Consider the following 17,563-nt stretch of genomic DNA (forward strand, 5'->3'; position numbering starts at 1 on the left):
CTATAAATTTCCCTGATCACTGTCCTGTTGAAACCAACCTCTTCTGAATTCCCAAAATGCCCATGGGAATTAATTCAGTGCTCCAGCAACATTTAAATTGGCCTTTTCAATTTCTAAAAATGGTTAGACAACTCCTTTGCCCCCAAACGTTTTATTCCATCTCAAGGTATCGTGTTAGATTTATGTGCCAAGTTTTGTTCAAAACAAAACTCTCTTGGTACTAAAAGAAATGCAAAACTGAAATGAAAATAGAAAAGGCAGAAAACCAAAGTTAAAATAAAGACCCCCCCTCACTAGGCCTTAGGCCGAAGTGGTCGGCCCAATTAGCCAGCCCAGATGGCCCAGCCCCCACTCCCGGTCGTCTCCCTCCCCACTATTCCAACGACCGGGGCGCCCGCGTTCGTCCCGACCACCTCGCCGCCCCGCGTCGCTACAGGCCCTGGAGGGGATAAGGACGCCGACGCCGCGCCCCCTCGATCCCCTCTCCCACTTCCCCTGCCTCCCCACTCTCCCACTCCACCCTCCTCTCCCTCCTGCTCCACCTCCCTCTCCAGATCCCTTGCCATCGCCGCAGCACCACCGCGGCCACCACCATCCACGGGCGACCCCGACGTGTCTCGCCGCATCGCCATGCCCAGGAGGAGCACGCCGTCGTCCTCTTCATCCACGCAGAGCGCCATCACCTAGGACGCCATGGAGCCATCGCCTCGTTCTTCTTCCCCGTCGGCCGTCGCGCACCTCGTCGTCGATTCACCTTGCTCCGGCCCGTCCCCGGCTTCCCCGACGCGCCCATGAGCTTCGCGGTGAGGCCCTCGACCGATTCCCCTACTTATCCCCTTCGATCTGTCTTCGTAAATCGTCGCCCGCTACCTCCAGTGACCGCGCCTGAAGTTAGCTCCTGTGTGCGCGCTCCCGCGCCTCTGGCTGCGTCCGGCCATGCGTGCCGCACCCAGGGCGCGCCCACCTACACCCACCTCCGCCCGCGCCCATGCATGGTCTCTCTGCTGCCTGCCGCTGTGTCGCTCGCCCCGCCCGCGATGCTGCCGATGCTCATCACGGTTCCGGCGTACTGGCACCGCGCCACACCGGCGCCCGCCTCTACGAGCCGGCGCACCGTCCGCCTTTGCTGCCCCGTTGCCTACTGCCTCCCCGCGCGCGTGCTGCGTGCTGCTACTGCTGGCACGTACTGCTGCTTGCGCTAATGCATCTGCTTGCTGCTGCGTGCTGCTCTTTGTCCTGCTGCTGCCGCTTGCAGATTCTCTGCTCTTGTCCGCCGCCGCTGCTCCTGCTAATCTGCTGCCACTGCTTAGTTGTTGCCGTCGCTAGGTGCTGCCGCCGCTGCTACGGCCGGCCATGGCCATGCTGTGTGCATGTGTGTGTTGTGTGCGTGCGTGAGTGTGTGTTCTGTGTGTATGTGGCCGGCCAAATGCTAGTTTAGAGACTAGTTTAGTTCGTTAGTCTAATTAGTAGTACTAGTTAATTAGTCTAATAGTAGATGACATGTGGACCCACTGTTAGTTTAAAGAAAAATAAATTTTCAGAAAAGTCTAAAGTCGATGACATGTGGACCCTACACTGTTCATATGTTGACTAGTCAACTGTGGACTTTGACCCTGACCCCACCTGTCTTACGCTATGGCTAGAATAGCACTAGGTGACAAAGCTATTTTCTGTTTTATTTTCGATTTAAAAGATTTCCAAACTACTTTTAAAACTTCAGAAAATTGTAGTAATTAAACCGTAGTTCGGACCGAAAAACTTTCTACATGAAAGTTGCTCAGAACGACGATACAAATCCGAATACACGGTCCGTTTACCTGTCAGATGCCTCTAACTATCTGAATGTTGGGGAACGTAGCAGAAATTCAAAATTTTCTACGCATCACCAAGATCAATCTATGGAGTACTCTAGCAACGAGGGGAAGGGGAGTGGATCTACATACCCTTGTAGATCGCGATGCGGAAGCGTTGCAAGAACGCGGATGAGGGAGTCGTACTCGTAGCGATTCAGATCGCGGTTGATTCTGATCTAAGCACCGAAGAACGGTGCCTCCGCGTTCAACACACGTGCAGCCCGGTGACGTCTCCCACGCCTTGATCCAGCAAGGAGAGAGGGAGAGGTTGGGGAAGACTCCGTCCAGCAGCAGCACGACGGCGTGGTGGTGATGGAGGAGTGTGGCAATCCTGCAGGGCTTCGCCAAGCACCGCGGGAGAGGAGGAGGAAGAGGGATAGGGCTGCGCCAAGAGAGAGAGGTTCTCGTGTGTTGGGCTGCCCCTTTGCCTCCACTATATATAGGGGGAGAGGGAGGGCTGCGCCCCCACCTAGGGTTCCCTCCCCAGGGGTGGCGGCAGCCCCCAAACCCATCTAGGGTGCGGCCAAGGGGAGGAGAGGGGGGGCGCCACTAGGGTGGGCCTTAAGGCCCATCTGGACCTAGGGTTTGCCCCCTCCCACTCTCCCATGCGCCTTGGGCTTGGTGGGGGGGGGGGGGGGGCGCACCAGCCCACCTGGGGCTGGTCCCCTCCCACACTTGGCCCACGCAGCCTTCTGGGGCTGGTGGCCCCACTTGGTGGACCCCCGGGACCCTCCCGGTGGTCCCGGTACATTACCGATAACACCCGAAACTTTTCCGGTGACCAAAACAGGACTTCCCATATATAAATCTTTACCTCCGGACCATTCCGGAACTCCTCGTGACGTCCGGGATCTCATCCGGGACTCCGAACAACATTCGGTAACCACGTACATACTTTCCCTATAACCCTAGCGTCATCGAACCTTAAGTGTGTAGACCCTACGGGTTCGGGAATCATGCAGACATGACCGAGACGTTCTCCGGTCAATAACCAACAGCGGGATCTGGATACCCATGTTGGCTCCCACATGTTCCACGATGATCTCATCGGATGAACCACGATGTTGGGGATTCAATCAATCCCGTATACAATTCCCTTTGTCTATCGGTATGCTACTTGCCCGAGATTCGATCGTCGGTATCCCGATACCTTGTTCAATCTCGTTACCGGCAAGTCTCTTTACTCGTTCCGTAACTCACATCATCCCGTGATCAACTCCTTGGTCACATTGTGCACATTATGATGATGTCCTACCGAGTGGGCCCAGAGATACCTCTCCGTTTACACGGAGTGACAAATCCCAGTCTCGATTCGTGCTAGTCGACTAGAGGCTTACTAGGGACATGGTGTTGTCTATGTATCCACACATGTATCTGAGTTTCCTATCAATACAATTCTAGCATGGATAATAAACGATTATCATGAACAAGGAAATATAATAATAACCAATTTATTATTGCCTCTAGGGCATATTTCCAACAGTCTCCCACTTGCACTAGAGTCAATAATCTAGTTCACATCACCATGTGATTAACACTCACAGATCACATCACCATGTGACCAACATCCAAAGAGTTTACTAGAGTCAACAATCTAGTTCACATCACTATGTGATTAACACTCAATGAGTTCTGGTTTGATCATGTTATGCTTGTGAGAGAGGTTATTAGTCAACGGGTCTGAACCTTTCAGATCCGTGTGCTTTACGAATATCTATGTCATCTTGTGGATGCTACCTCGCGCTATTTGGAGCCATTTCAAATAATTGCTCTACTATACGAATCCGGTTTACCACTCAGAGTCATCCGGATTAGTGTCAAGGTTCGCATCGACGTAACCCTTTACGACGAACTCCCTTTCACCTCCATAATCGAGAAAATTCCTTAGTCCACTAGATACTAAGGATAAGTTCGACCGCTGTCATGTGATCCATTCCCGAATCACTATTGTACCCCTTGACCAACTCATGGCAAGGCACACTACATGTGCGGTACACAACATAGCATACTATAGAGCCTACGTCTAAAGCATAGGGGACGACCTTCGTCCTTTCTCTCTCTTCTGCTGTGGTCAGGTCTTGAGTCTTACTCAATACTCACACCTTGTAACACAGCCAAGAACTCCTTCTTTGCTGATCTATTTTGAACTCTTTCAAAATCATGTCAAGGTGTGCGTTCTTTGAAAGTATCATCAGGCGTCTTGATCTATCTCTATAGATCTTGATGCCCAATATGTAAGCAGCTTTATCCAGGTCTTCCTTTGGAAAACTCCTTTCAAACAACCCTTTATGCTTTCCAGAAATTTTACATCATTTCGGATCAACAATATGTCATTCACATATACTTATCAGAAATGTTGTAGCGCTCCCACTCACTTTATTGTAAATACAAGTTTCTAACAAACTTTGTATAAACCCAAAAACTTTGATCACTTCATCAAAGCGTATATTCTGACTATGAGATGCTTGCTCTAATCCATGGAAGGATCGCTGGAGCTAGCATACCTTTTAGCATCCTTAGGATCGACAAAACCTTTCTGATTGTATCACATACAACCTTTCCTTACGAAACCTGGTAAGGAAACTTGTTTTGACATCCATCTGCCAGATTTTATAAATGCAGCTAATGCTAACATGATTCCGACGGACTTAAGGATCGCTACGGATGAGAAAATCTCATCGTAGTCAACTCCTTGAACTTGTGGAAATACTCTTTGCCACAAGTCGAGCTTCATAGACGGTAACATTACCGTCTACGCCCGTCTTCCTCTCAAAGTTCCATTTATCTCGGATTTCATGGCTTCTAACCATTTGTCGGAATATGGGCCCACCATCGCTTCTCCATAGCTCATAGGTTCATCGTTGTCCAACAACATGACTTCCAAGACAGGATCACGTACTACTCCGAAGTATTACGCATCCTCGTCGTCCTACGAGGTTTGGTAGTGACTTGATCCGAAGTTTCATGATCACTATCATAAGCTTACACTTCAATTGGTGTAGGTGCCACAGGAACAACTTCCTGTGCCCTGCTACACACTAGTTGAAGTGACGGTTCAATAACCTTATCAAGTCTCCACCATCCTCCCACTCAATTCTTTCGAGAGAAACTTTTCCTCGAGAAAGGACCTGTTTCTAGAAGCAATTACTTTTGCTTCCAGATCTGAAATAGGAGGTATACCCAACTGTTTTGGGTTCTATGAAGACGCATTTATCCGCTTTGGGTTCGAGCTTATCAGCCTGAAACCTTTTCACATAAGCATCGCAGCCCCAAACTTTTAAGAAACGACAACTTAGGTTTCTCTAAACGGTGTCGTCTCAACGGAATTGCATGGTGCCCTTTTTAAAGTGAATGCGGTTATCTCTAATGCCTAACCCATAAACGATAGTGGTAATTCGATAAGAGACATCATGGTATGCACCATATCCAATAGGGTGCAGTTATGATGTTCGGACACACCATCACACTATGGTGTTCCAGGCGGTATTAATTGTGAAACACTTTCCACAATGTCTTAATTGTGTGCCAAACTCGTAACTCAGATACTCATCTCTATGATCATATCACATACATTTTATCCTCTTGTCACGACGATCTTCAACTTCACTCTGAAATTACTTGAACCTTTCAATAATTCAGACTTGTGTTTTATCAAGTAAATACACTCAGCATCTACTCAAATCATCTGTGAAGTAAGAATATAACGATATCCACTGCATGCCTCAGCACTCATTGGACTGCATACATCAAAATGTATTACTTCCAATAAGTTGCTCTCTTGTTCCATCTTACTGAAAACGAGGCCTTTCAGTCATCTTGCCCATGTGGTATGATTTGCATGTCTCAAGTGATTCAAAATCAAGTGAGTCCAAACGATCCATCTGCGTGGAGTTTCTTCATGCATATATACCAATAGACATGGTTCGCATGTCTCATTCTTTTCAAAAACGAGTGAGTCCAAAGATCCATCTACATGGAGCTTCTTCATGCGTTCTATACCAATATGACTCAAGTGGCAGTGCCACAAGTATGTGGTACTATCATTACTATCTTATATCTTTTGGCATGAACATGTGTATCACTACGATCGAGATTCATTTTAGGTGCAAGACCATTGAAGGTATTATTCAAATAAACAGAGTAACCATTATTCTCCTTAAATGAATAACCGTATTGCGATAAACATAATCCAATCATGTTTGTGCTCAACGCAAACACCAATCTCGATGGTAGAGGGAGCATGCGATGCTTGATCACATCAACCTTGGAAACACTTCCAACACATATCGTCATCTCACCTTTAGCTAGTCTCCGTTTATTCCGCTGCTTTTATTTCGAGTTACTAACACTTAGCAACCGAACCGGTATCTAATACCCTGGTGCTGCTAGGAGTACTAGTAAAGTACACATTCATATAATGTATATCCAATATACTTCTGTCGACCTTGCCTTCCTTCTCATCTACCAAGTATCTAGGGTAGTTTTGCTTCAGTGACCGTTCCCCTCATTACAGAAGCACTTAGTCTCGAGTTTGGGTTCAACCTTGGGATTCTTCACTAGAGTAGTAAATGACTTGCTGTTTCATGAAGTATCCCTTTTGCCCTTGCCCTTCTTAAACTAGTGGTTTTACTAACCATCAACAATTGATGCTCCTTCTTGATTTCTACTTTCGCGGTGTCAAACATCGCGAGTTGCTCTAGGATCATCATCTATCCTTGATATGTTATAGTTCATCACGAAGCTCTAATAGCTTGGTGGCAGTGACTATGGAGAACCATCACTATCTCATCTGGAAGATTAACTCCCACTCGATTCTAGCGATTGTGGCACTCAGACAATTTGAGCACACGCTCAACGATTGAGCTTTTCTCCCTTAGTCTGCAGGCTTAAGAAACTTGTCAGAGGTCTCATACCTCTTGACGCGGGCATTAGTCTGAAATCCCAATTTCAGCCTTCGGAACATCTCACATGTTCTGCGACGTTTCAAAAAACATCTTTGGTGCCACAATTCTAAACCGTTAGCATTACGCACTGAACTATCACGTAGTCATCAAAACGTGTATGTCAGATGTTTCGCAACATCTACAGACGACGCTGAGGTTCAGCACACCGAGCAGTGCATTAAGGACATAAGCCTTCTGTGCAGCAATGAGGACAATCCTCAGTTCACGGACCCAGTCCGCATAATTGCTACTACCAACTTTCAACTAAATTTTCTCTAGGATACTATCTTAAACAGTAGAACTAAAGCGCGAGCTATGACATAATTTGCAAAGACTTTTTGACTATGTTCATGATAATGAAGTTCATGTGATTATTTAATGAACTCCCACTCAGATAGACATCCCTCTAGTCATCTAAGTGATACATGATCCGAGTCAAACTAGGCCGTGTCCGATCATCACGTGAGACGGACTAGTCATCATCGGTGAACATCTCCATGTTGATCGCATCTACTATACGACTCATGTTCGACCTTTCGGTCTCTTGTGTTCCGAGGCCATGTCTGTACATGCTAGGCTCGTCAAGTCAACCTAAGTGTTTCGCATGTGTTCCGAGGCCATGTCTGTACATGCTAGGCTCGTCAACACCCGTTGTATTCGAACGTTAGAATCTATCACACCCGATCATCACGTGGTGCTTCGAAACAACGAACCTTCGCAACGGTGCACAGTTAGGGGGAACACTTTCTTGAAATTATTATAAGGGATCATCTTACTTACTACGGTCGTTCTAAGCAAATAAGATGCATAACATGATAAACATCACATGCAATCAAATAGTGACATGATATGGCCAATGTCATTTTGCTCCTTTGATCTCCATCTTCGGGGCACCATGATCATCTTTGTCACCGGCATGACACCATGATCTCCATCATCATGATCTCCATCATCATGATCTCCATCATCATGATCTCCATCATTGTGTCTTCATGAAGTTGTCACGCCAACGATTACTTCTACTTCTATGGCTAATGCGCTTAGCAATAAAGTAAAGTAATTTACATGGCGTTATTCAATGACACGCAGGTCATACAAAAAATAAAGACAACTCCTATGGCTCCTGCCGGTTGTCATACTCATCGACATGCAAGTCGTGATTCCTATTACAAGAATATGATCAATCTCATACATCACATATATCATTCATCACATCTTCTGGCCATATCACATCACATAGCACATGCTGCAAAAACAAGTTAGACGTCCTCTAATTGTTGTTGCAAGTTTTTACGTGGCTTGTATAGGTTTCTAGCAAGAACGTTTCTTACCTACGTAAAACCACAACGTGATATGCCAATTTCTATTTACCCTTCATAAGGACCCTTTTCATCGAATCCATTCCGACTAAAGTGGGAGAGACAGACACCCGCTAGCCACCTTATGCAACTAGTGCATGTCATTCGGTGGAACCTGTCTCACGTAAGCGTACGTGTAAGGTCGGTCCGGGCCGCTTCATCCCACAATGCCGCCGAAACAAGATAAGACTAGTAGCGGCAAGAAGAATTGGCAACATCGACGCCCACAACTACTTTGTGTTCTACTCGTGCATAGAAACTACGCATAAACTTGGCTCTGATACCACTGCTGGGGAACGTAGCAGAAATTCAAAATTTTCTACGCATCACCAAGATCAATCTATGGAGTACTCTAGCAACGAGGGGAAGGGGAGTGGATCTACATACCCTTGTAGATCGCGATGTGGAAGCGTTGCAAGAACGCGGATGAGGGAGTCGTACTCGTAGCGATTCAGATCACGGTTGATTCCGATCTAAGCACCGAAGAACGGTGCCTCCGCGTTCAACACACGTGCAGCCCGGTGACGTCTCCCACGCCTTGATCCAGCAAGGAGAGAGGGAGAGGTTGGGGAAGACTCCGTCCAGCAGTAGCACGATGGCGTGGTGGTGATGGAGGAGTGTGGCAATCCTGCAGGGCTTCGCCAAGCACCGCGGGAGAGGAGGAGGAAGAGGGATAGGGCTGCGCCAAGAGAGAGAGGTTCTCGTGTGTTGGGCTGCCCCTTTGCCTCCACTATATATAGGGGGAGAGGGAGGGCTGCGCCCCCACCTAGGGTTACCTCCCCAGGGGTGGCGGCAGCCCCCAAACCCATCTAGGGTGCGGCCAAGGGGAGGAGAGGGGGGGGCGCCACTAGGGTGGGCCTTAAGGCCCATCTGGACCTAGGGTTTGCCCCCTCCCACTCTCCCATGCGCCTTGGGCCTTGGTGGGGGGGGGCACCAGCCCACCTGGGGCTGGTCCCCTCCCACACTTGGCCCACGCAGCCTTCTGGGGCTGGTGGCCCCACTTGGTGGACCCCCGGGACCCTCCCGGTGGTCCCGGTACATTACCGATAACACCCGAAACTTTTCCGGTGACCAAAACAGGACTTCCCATATATAAATCTTTACCTCCGGATCATTCCGGAACTCCTCGTGACGTCCGGGATCTCATCCAGGACTCCGAACAACATTCGGTAACCACGTACATACTTTCCCTATAACCCTAGCGTCATCGAACCTGAAGTGTGTAGACCCTACGGGTTCGGGAATCATGCAGACATGACCGAGACGTTCTCCGGTCAATAACCAACAGCGGGATCTGGATACCCATGTTGGCTCCCACATGTTCCACGATGATCTCATCGGATGAACCACGATGTCGGGGATTCAATCAATCCCGTATACAATTCCCTTTGTCTATCGGTATGCTACTTGCCCGAGATTCGATCGTCGGTATCCCGATACCTTGTTCAATCTCGTTACCGGCAAGTCTCTTTACTCGTTCCGTAACTCACATCATCCCGTGATCAACTCCTTGGTCACATTGTGCACATTATGATGATGTCCTACCGAGTGGGCCCAGAGATACCTCTCCGTTTACACGGAGTGACAAATCCCAGTCTCGATTCGTGCCAACCCAACAGACACTTTCGGAGATACCTGTAGTGCACCTTTATAGCCACCCAGTTACGTTGTGACGTTTGGTACACCCAAAGCATTCCTACGGTATCCGGGAGTTGCACAATCTCATGGTCTAAGGAACTGATACTTGACATTAGAAAAGCTCTGAGCAAACGAACTACACGATCTTGTGCTAGGCTTAGGATTGGGTCTCGTCCATCACATCATTCTCCTAATGATGTGATCCCGTTATCAACGACATCCAATGTCCATGGTCAGGAAACCGTAACCATCCATTGATCAACGAGCTAGTCGACTAGAGGCTTACTAGGGACATGGTGTTGTCTATGTATCCTCACATGTATCTGAGTTTCCTATCAATACAATTCTAGCATGGATAATAAACGATTATCATGAACAAGGAAATATAATAATAACCTATTTATTATTGCCTCTAGGGCATATTTCCAACACTGAACATGGAATATTCCCCCTCCGGTCATCTGTCTGACGCAGGTCCGGAACCGGGAACACCTTCCCGGTTGAATTCCCCCTTCACATATAACGTCTAGGACCGCGTTAGAACACGTCTAGCTATGCCTGCTGTCCTGTTATGCACTTGCTTGCTATGTATTTACTGTTCCCCCCCTCTTCTCTTCGGTAGACCCCGTGGCGGTTGCCGATGCCGCTGTGATCGACTACGTCACCAACGACCCCTCCTTCTTGTCTGAGCAACCAGGCAAGCCCCCCCTTTTGATCATCCCGATATCGCCCATTCCATTCTCTCATGCTTGCATTAGATTTTGCTATTGTTATTGTTTGCTCCTATTTTGATGCATAGCCTGCTTTTGTAACCTATTTATTGTTACCTTACCTGCTTATCCTAAACTGCTTAGTATAGGTTGGTTAGTGATCCATCAGTGACCCCCACCTTGTCCTTGTTGCCCCTGCTTCATCATCGAAGACCCGATCAACGGGATTGAAGACCAGGCCCTGACACCGCACATCACTTTCCCCTTAGTTGCTCGACACTACTGGGTTACTATCGAGTGCCGAGGGTGAGACCTCATCAGCACTTCTGATGTTAACCCTGTAGTGTAGCTATTCGGTCGTGGTCATCAGGGGGTGATTTCCTCCTTAACCACTTCCGATACGGCTCTGTCGTGCAACCCCTCAAGTGTGAACCTCGAGGGTGGATCCTCTTACATTCACCTTGATGATTACATCGAGTGGAATTCACCGGGGGTGATTCCTCGGGTTTTCCCCTTGATGTTTGGACACACGGATACTTGGACTTTACAACTGTTACTTGGAAAGGCGGGTCGACCCTGAGGGGTACCCGTGAGTGATGTGGAGACGGGTTGACCTGGAAGGTGCCCGCGAGATACTTACGAGGCGTGGCCGGGCATTCTTAGCCCTTGCCGCAAGTCATCAAGACGGGGCGACGGGGTCACATCTTTCGTGAGTCTCTGCTTGTTACCGCGCATTCCTAAACCACTACGATTTGGATATTTGATCCGAAGGGCCTCTGGCCTGATAGCACTAACCATCACGTGGGCATAGTATGGGCGTTCTGCGTCGTATGCATCAGCCAAAGCTTAATAGACGTCAGCGACTGAGCGGCGCGCGCCGGGTTGGACTCGTAAGCACCTGCCTTTTTTAAGGAGGTAGCTAGGTCTGCTCACCGATCGCCCACGCAACGTGCAGGAGTTCCCGGGGAGATGGCCCATGACCCCTGGGGGCATAGGTTTAGTCCGGCGTGCTTGACCTCTCTATTATGCCTAGGTCGGGTTGCGACGTATTGTTTGGCCTAGGCCGGGCATGACCCAGGAAAGTGTGTCCGGCCGGAGTTAATCGAGCGTGGTGGGTAAGTTGGTGCACCCCTGCAGGGAAGAAAACATCTATCGATAGCCTGTCCTATGGTAACGGACACTTGGAGTTGTATCCCGATCGATACAACTAGAACTGGATACTTGAGATGAGACACGGATATGAGAAATGGATAGTATGGCTCTGGGATTGCTTTCTCGCAGGGAGTCGAGAAAGGATCTCTGGCCGAGGTTGATAACACTACTACTACTTTACTTATGCTACTCTACTCCCTCCTATTGCTGCAAGATGGTGGTTTCCAGAAGATGCTAGTCTTCGATAGGACTAGGTTCTCCCCTCTATTCTGGCATTTCTGCAGCCCAGTCCACATATACAACCTTCCTTTGATAATGTTTCATATGTAGTGTAGATCCTTGCTTGCGAGTACTTTGGATGAGTACTCACGGTTGCTTTACTCCCCCTTTTCCCCCTTTCTTCTTCTTTCCGGTTGATGCAACCAGATGCCGGAGCCCAGGAGTCAGATGCCACCGTCGAGGCCTACTACTACGTGGAGACTGCCGACGACCAGGAGTAGTTAGGAGGCTCCCAGGCAGGAGGCCTTGCCTTTTCGATCGATGTTGCTTTTGTGCTAGCCTTCTTAAGGCAAACTTGTCTAACTTATGTCTGTACTCAGATATTGTTGCTTTCGCTGACTCTTGTGTTTTCGAGCTTATGTATTCGAGCCCTCGAGGCCCATGGCTTGTAATATAAAGCTTGTATTATTTTATTTGTGTCTAGAGTTGTGTTGTGATATCTTCCTGTGAGTCCTTGATCTTGATCGTACACATTTGCGTGTATGATTAGTGTACGATTGAATCGAGAGCGTCACAAGTTCGTACTAGAATAACACCTTAAGACACAAATCAACCAAAACTCTAATGTCACCTAGATACTCCAATGTCACCTCAAGTATCCGTGGGTATGATTATACGATATGCATCACACAATCTCAGATTCATCTATTCAACCAACACAAAGTACTTCAAATAGTGCCCCAAAGTTTCTACCGGAGAGTCAAGACGAAAACGTGTGCCAACCCCTATGCATAAGTTCAATTGAACCCGCAAGTTGATCACCAAAACATACATCAAGTGAATCACGTGATATCCCATTGTCACCATAGATAAGCACATGCAAGACATACATCAAGTGTTCTCAAATCCTTAAAGACTCAATCCGATAAGATAACTTCAAAGGGAAAACTCAATCCATTACAAGAGAGTAGACGGGGAGAAACATCATCAGATCCAACTATAATAGCAAAGCTCGCGATACATCAAGATCGTACCACCTCAAGAACACGAGAAAGAGAGAGAGAGAGATCAAACACATAGCTACTGGTACATACCCTTAGTCCCGAGGGTGAACTACTCCCTCCTCGTCATGGAGAGCACCGGGATGATGAAGATGGCCACCGGTGAGGGTTCCCCCCTCCGGCAGGGTGCCGGAACAGGGTCCCGATTGGTTTTTGGTGGCTACAGAGGCTTGCGGCGGCGGAACTCCCGATCTAGGTTATGTTCTGGAAGTTTGGGTATATATAACAGGTTTTGGCGTCGGGAACAAGTCAGGGGGGTCTCTGGGCTGTCCACGAGGTAGGGAGGCGCGCCCAGGGGGTGGGTGCGCCCCCCACCCTCGTGGGCAGCCCGAGACTCTTCTGGCCCATCTCTTTTGCTCCATGGCCTTCTTCTGGTCCAAAAATAAGTTCCGTGAAGTTTCAGGTCAATTGGACTCCGTTTGATTTTCCTTTTCTGCGATACTCAAAAACAAGGAAAAAACAGAAACTGGCACTGGGCTCTAGGTTAATAGGTTAGTCCCAAAAATCATATAAAATAGCATATAAATGCATATAAAACATCCTAGATGGATAATATAATAGCATGGGACAATAAAAAACTATAGATATGTTGGAGGCGTATCAGCATCCCCAAGCTTAATTCCTGCTCGTCCTCGAGTAGGTAAATGATAAAAATAGATTTTTTGATGTGGAATGCTACCTAACATATTTATCAATGTAATCTTCTTTATTGTGGCAAGAATCTGCAGATCCATAAGATTCAAGACAAAAGTTTAATATTGACATAAAAATAATAATACTTCAAGCATACTAACCAAGCAATTATGTCTTCTCAAAATAACATAGCCAAAGAAAGCTCATCCCTACAAAATCATATAGTTTGGCCATGCTTCATTTTTGTCACACAAAATGCTCCCATCATGCACAACCCCGATGACAAACCAAGCAATTGTTTCATACTTTAGTATTCTCAAACTTTTTCAACTTTCGCGCAATACATGAGCGTGAGCCATGGACAAAAAAGGAGAAAGTCTCACATTTACGCGGCTAATCAACGGGCTAGGGAGATGCCCATCAATTGATGTCAATGCAAGGAGCAGGGATTGCCATGCAACGGATGCACTAGAGCTATAAATATATGAAAGCTCAACAAAAGCAACTAAGTGGGTGTGCATCCAACTTGCTTGCTCACGAAGACCTAGGACATTTGAGGAAGCCCATCGTTGGAATATACAAGCCAAGTTCTATAATGAAAAATTCCCACTAGTATATGAAAGTGACAATATAAGAGACTCTCTATCATGAAGATCATGGTGCTACTTTGAAGCACAAGTGTGGAAAAAGGATAGTAGCATTGTCCCTTTTTTTCTTTTTAATTTTTTGTGGCCTTTTTTTAATTGGCCTTTCCTTTTTTTTCCTTTTTATTTGGCCTTTCTTTTTTTATTCGGGACAATGCTCTATTAATGATGATCATCACACTTCTATTTATTTACAACTCAAATATTACAACTCGATACTAGAACAAAGTATGACTCTATATGAATGCCTCCGGCGGTGTACCGGGATGTGCAATGAATCAAGAGTGATATGTATAAAAAATTATGAACGGTGGCTTTGCCACAAATACGATGTCAACTACATGATCATGCAAGGCAATACGACAATGATGAAGCGTGTCATAATAAATGGAACGGTGGAAAGTTGCATGGCAATATATCTCGGAATGGCTATGGAAATGCCATAATAGGTAGGCATGGTGGCTGTTTTGAGGAAGATATAAGGAGGCTTATGTGTGATAGAGCGTATCATATCACGGGGTTTGGATGCACTGGCGAAGTTTGCACCAACTCTCGAGGTGAGAAAGGGTAATGCACGGTACCGAAGAGGCTAGCAATGATGGAAGGGTGAGAGTGCGTATAATCCATGGACTCACATACTTATTGAAAAAATCTACAAGTCATCGAAACCAAGCACTACGCGCATGCTCCTAGGGGGATAGATTGGTAGGAAAAGACCATCGCTCGTCCCCGACCGCCACTCATAAGGAAGGCAATCAAAGAACACCTCATGCTTCAAATTTGTCACACAACGGTTACCATACGTGCATGCTACGGGACTTGCAAACCTCAACACAAGTATTTCTCAATTTCATAATTACTCAACTAGCACGACTCTAATATCACCATCTTCATATCTCAAAACAATCATCAAGTATCAAACTTCTCATAGTATTCAATGCACTCTATATGAAAGTTTTTATTATACCCATCTTGAATGCCCATCATATTAGGACTAAATTCATAACCAAAGCAAATTACCATGCTGTTTAGGACTCTCAAAATAATACAAGTGAAGCATGAGAGTTCATCTATTTATTCAAAATATAACCACCACCGTGCTCTAAAAAGATATAAGTGAAGCACTAGAGCAAATGACAAACTACTCCAAAAGATATAAGTGAAGATCAATGAGTAGTTGAATAATTATGTAACTATGTGAAGACTCTCTAAAATTTAAGAATTTCAGATCTTGGGATTTTATTCAAACAGCAAGCAAAACAAAATAAAATAAAATGACGCTCCAAGCAAAACACATATCATGTGGTGAATAAAAATATAGCTCCAAGTAAAGTTACCGATGAACGAAGACGGAGGAGGGGATGCCATCCGGGGCATCCCCAAGCTTAGGCTCTTGGTTGTCCTTGAATATTACCTTGGGGTGCCTTGGGCATCCCCAAGCTTAGGCTCTTGCCACTCCTTATTCCATAGTCCATCGAATCCTTACCCAAAACTTGAAAACTTCACAACACAAAACTTAACAGAAAATCTCATGAGCTCCGTCAGCGAAAGAAAACAAACCACCATATTAAGGTACTGTAATGAACTCATTCTTTATTTATATTGGTGTTAAACCTACTGTATTCCAACTTCTCTATGGTTCATAACCTCCGATACTAGCCATAGATTCATCAAAATAAGCAAACAACACACGAAAACAGAATCTGTCAAAAACAGAACAGTCTGTAGTAATCTGTATCGAACGCATACTTCTGAAACTCCAAAAATTCTAAAATAAATTGCTGGATGTGAGGAATTTATCTATTAATCATCTGAAAAAAGAATCAACTAAATATCACTCTCCAGTAAAAACTTGTAGCTAATATCGTGAGCGCTAAAGTTTCTGTTTTTTACAGCAAGATCATAAAGACTTCACCCAAGTCTTCCCAAAGGTTCTACTTCGCACAAACACTAATTAAAACATGAAAACACATCTAAACAGAAGCTATATGAATTACTTATTACTAAACAGTAGAAAAATCAAGGAACAAAAATAAAATTGGGTTGCCTCCCAACAAGCGCTATCGTTTAACGCCCCTAGCTAGGCATGATGATTTCAATGATGCTCACATAAAAGATAAGAATTAAAACATAAATAGTGCATCATGAAGAATATGACTAGCACATTTAAGTCTAACCCTCTTCCTATGCATAGGATTTTGTGAGCAAACAACTTATGGGAACAATAATCAACTAGCATAAGAAGGCAAAACAAGCATAACTTCAAAACTTTAAGCACATAGAGAGGAAACTTGATATTATTGCAATTCCTACAAGCATATATTCCTCCCTCATAATAATTTTCAGTAACATCATGAATGAATTCAACAATCTAACCAGCACCTAAAGCATTCTTAAGCATAGAAAATTTACTACTCTCTACATAAGCAAAATTCTTCTCAATCGGAATAGTGGGAGTATCATAAGAAACTTGAATACTATAAATTGTTTTATAAGTATAATCATCACTACTTTTTATAGCATAAGTATCATCACAATAATTATCATAAGTAGCAACTTTGTTCTCATCATAATCGATTGAAACCTCTTCCAAGATAGTGGAATCATTACTAAATAAAGTCATGACCTCTCCAAATCCACTTTCATATTTATCGCAATAAGATTCAACATCCTCCAAAATAGTGGGATCATTACTTCCTAAAGTTGACACCCTTCCAAACCCACTTTCATCAATATAATCATCATAAGTAGGAGGCATGCTATCATCATAATAAATTTTCTCATCAAAACTTGGGAGGCTAAAAATATCATCTTCATTAAACATAGCATCCCCAAACTTGTGGCTTTGAATATCATTAGCATAATGGATATTCAAAGAATTCATACTAACAACATTGCAATCATTCTCATTATTCACATATTTTATGCTAAGCATTCTATGTAATTCTTCTTCTAGTACTTGAGCACAATTTTCGTTCCCATCATTTTCATGTAAGACATTAAAAAGATGAAGCATATGAGGCACCCTTAATTCCATTTTTTTGTAGTTTTCTTTTATAGACTAAACTAGTGATAAAACAAGAAAAAAAAGATTCGATTGCAAGATCTAAAGATATACATTCAAGCACTAACCTCCCTGGCAACGACGCGAGAAACTGCTTGATGTCTACTACACAACCTTCTTCTTGTAGACGTTGTTGGGCCTCCAAGTGCAGAGGTTTGTAGGACAGTAGCAAATTTCCCTCAAGTGGATGACCTAAGGTTTATCAATCCGTGGGAGGCGTAGGATGAAGATGGTCTCTCTCAAACAACCCTGCAACCAAATAACAAAGAGTCTCTTGTGTCCCCAACA

The 17,563-nt window shown here is 45.4% G+C and overlaps 1 long non-coding RNA gene across 1 annotated transcript; it reads left to right on the forward strand.

The window, feature by feature from the left end:
• The first annotated feature begins 499 nt into the window (after positions 1–499).
• Positions 500–12,370, forward strand: LOC141026576 (uncharacterized). The gene is made up of 2 exons (XR_012188902.1): positions 500–803; positions 12,081–12,370. It is a non-coding gene; the product is annotated as an uncharacterized lncRNA (long non-coding RNA).
• The last annotated feature ends 5,193 nt before the right edge of the window (positions 12,371–17,563 follow it).

Source organism: Aegilops tauschii, chromosome 7 (genome assembly GCF_002575655.3).
Source record: "Aegilops tauschii subsp. strangulata cultivar AL8/78 chromosome 7, Aet v6.0, whole genome shotgun sequence".
Taxonomy (NCBI): Eukaryota; Viridiplantae; Streptophyta; class Magnoliopsida; order Poales; family Poaceae; genus Aegilops; species Aegilops tauschii.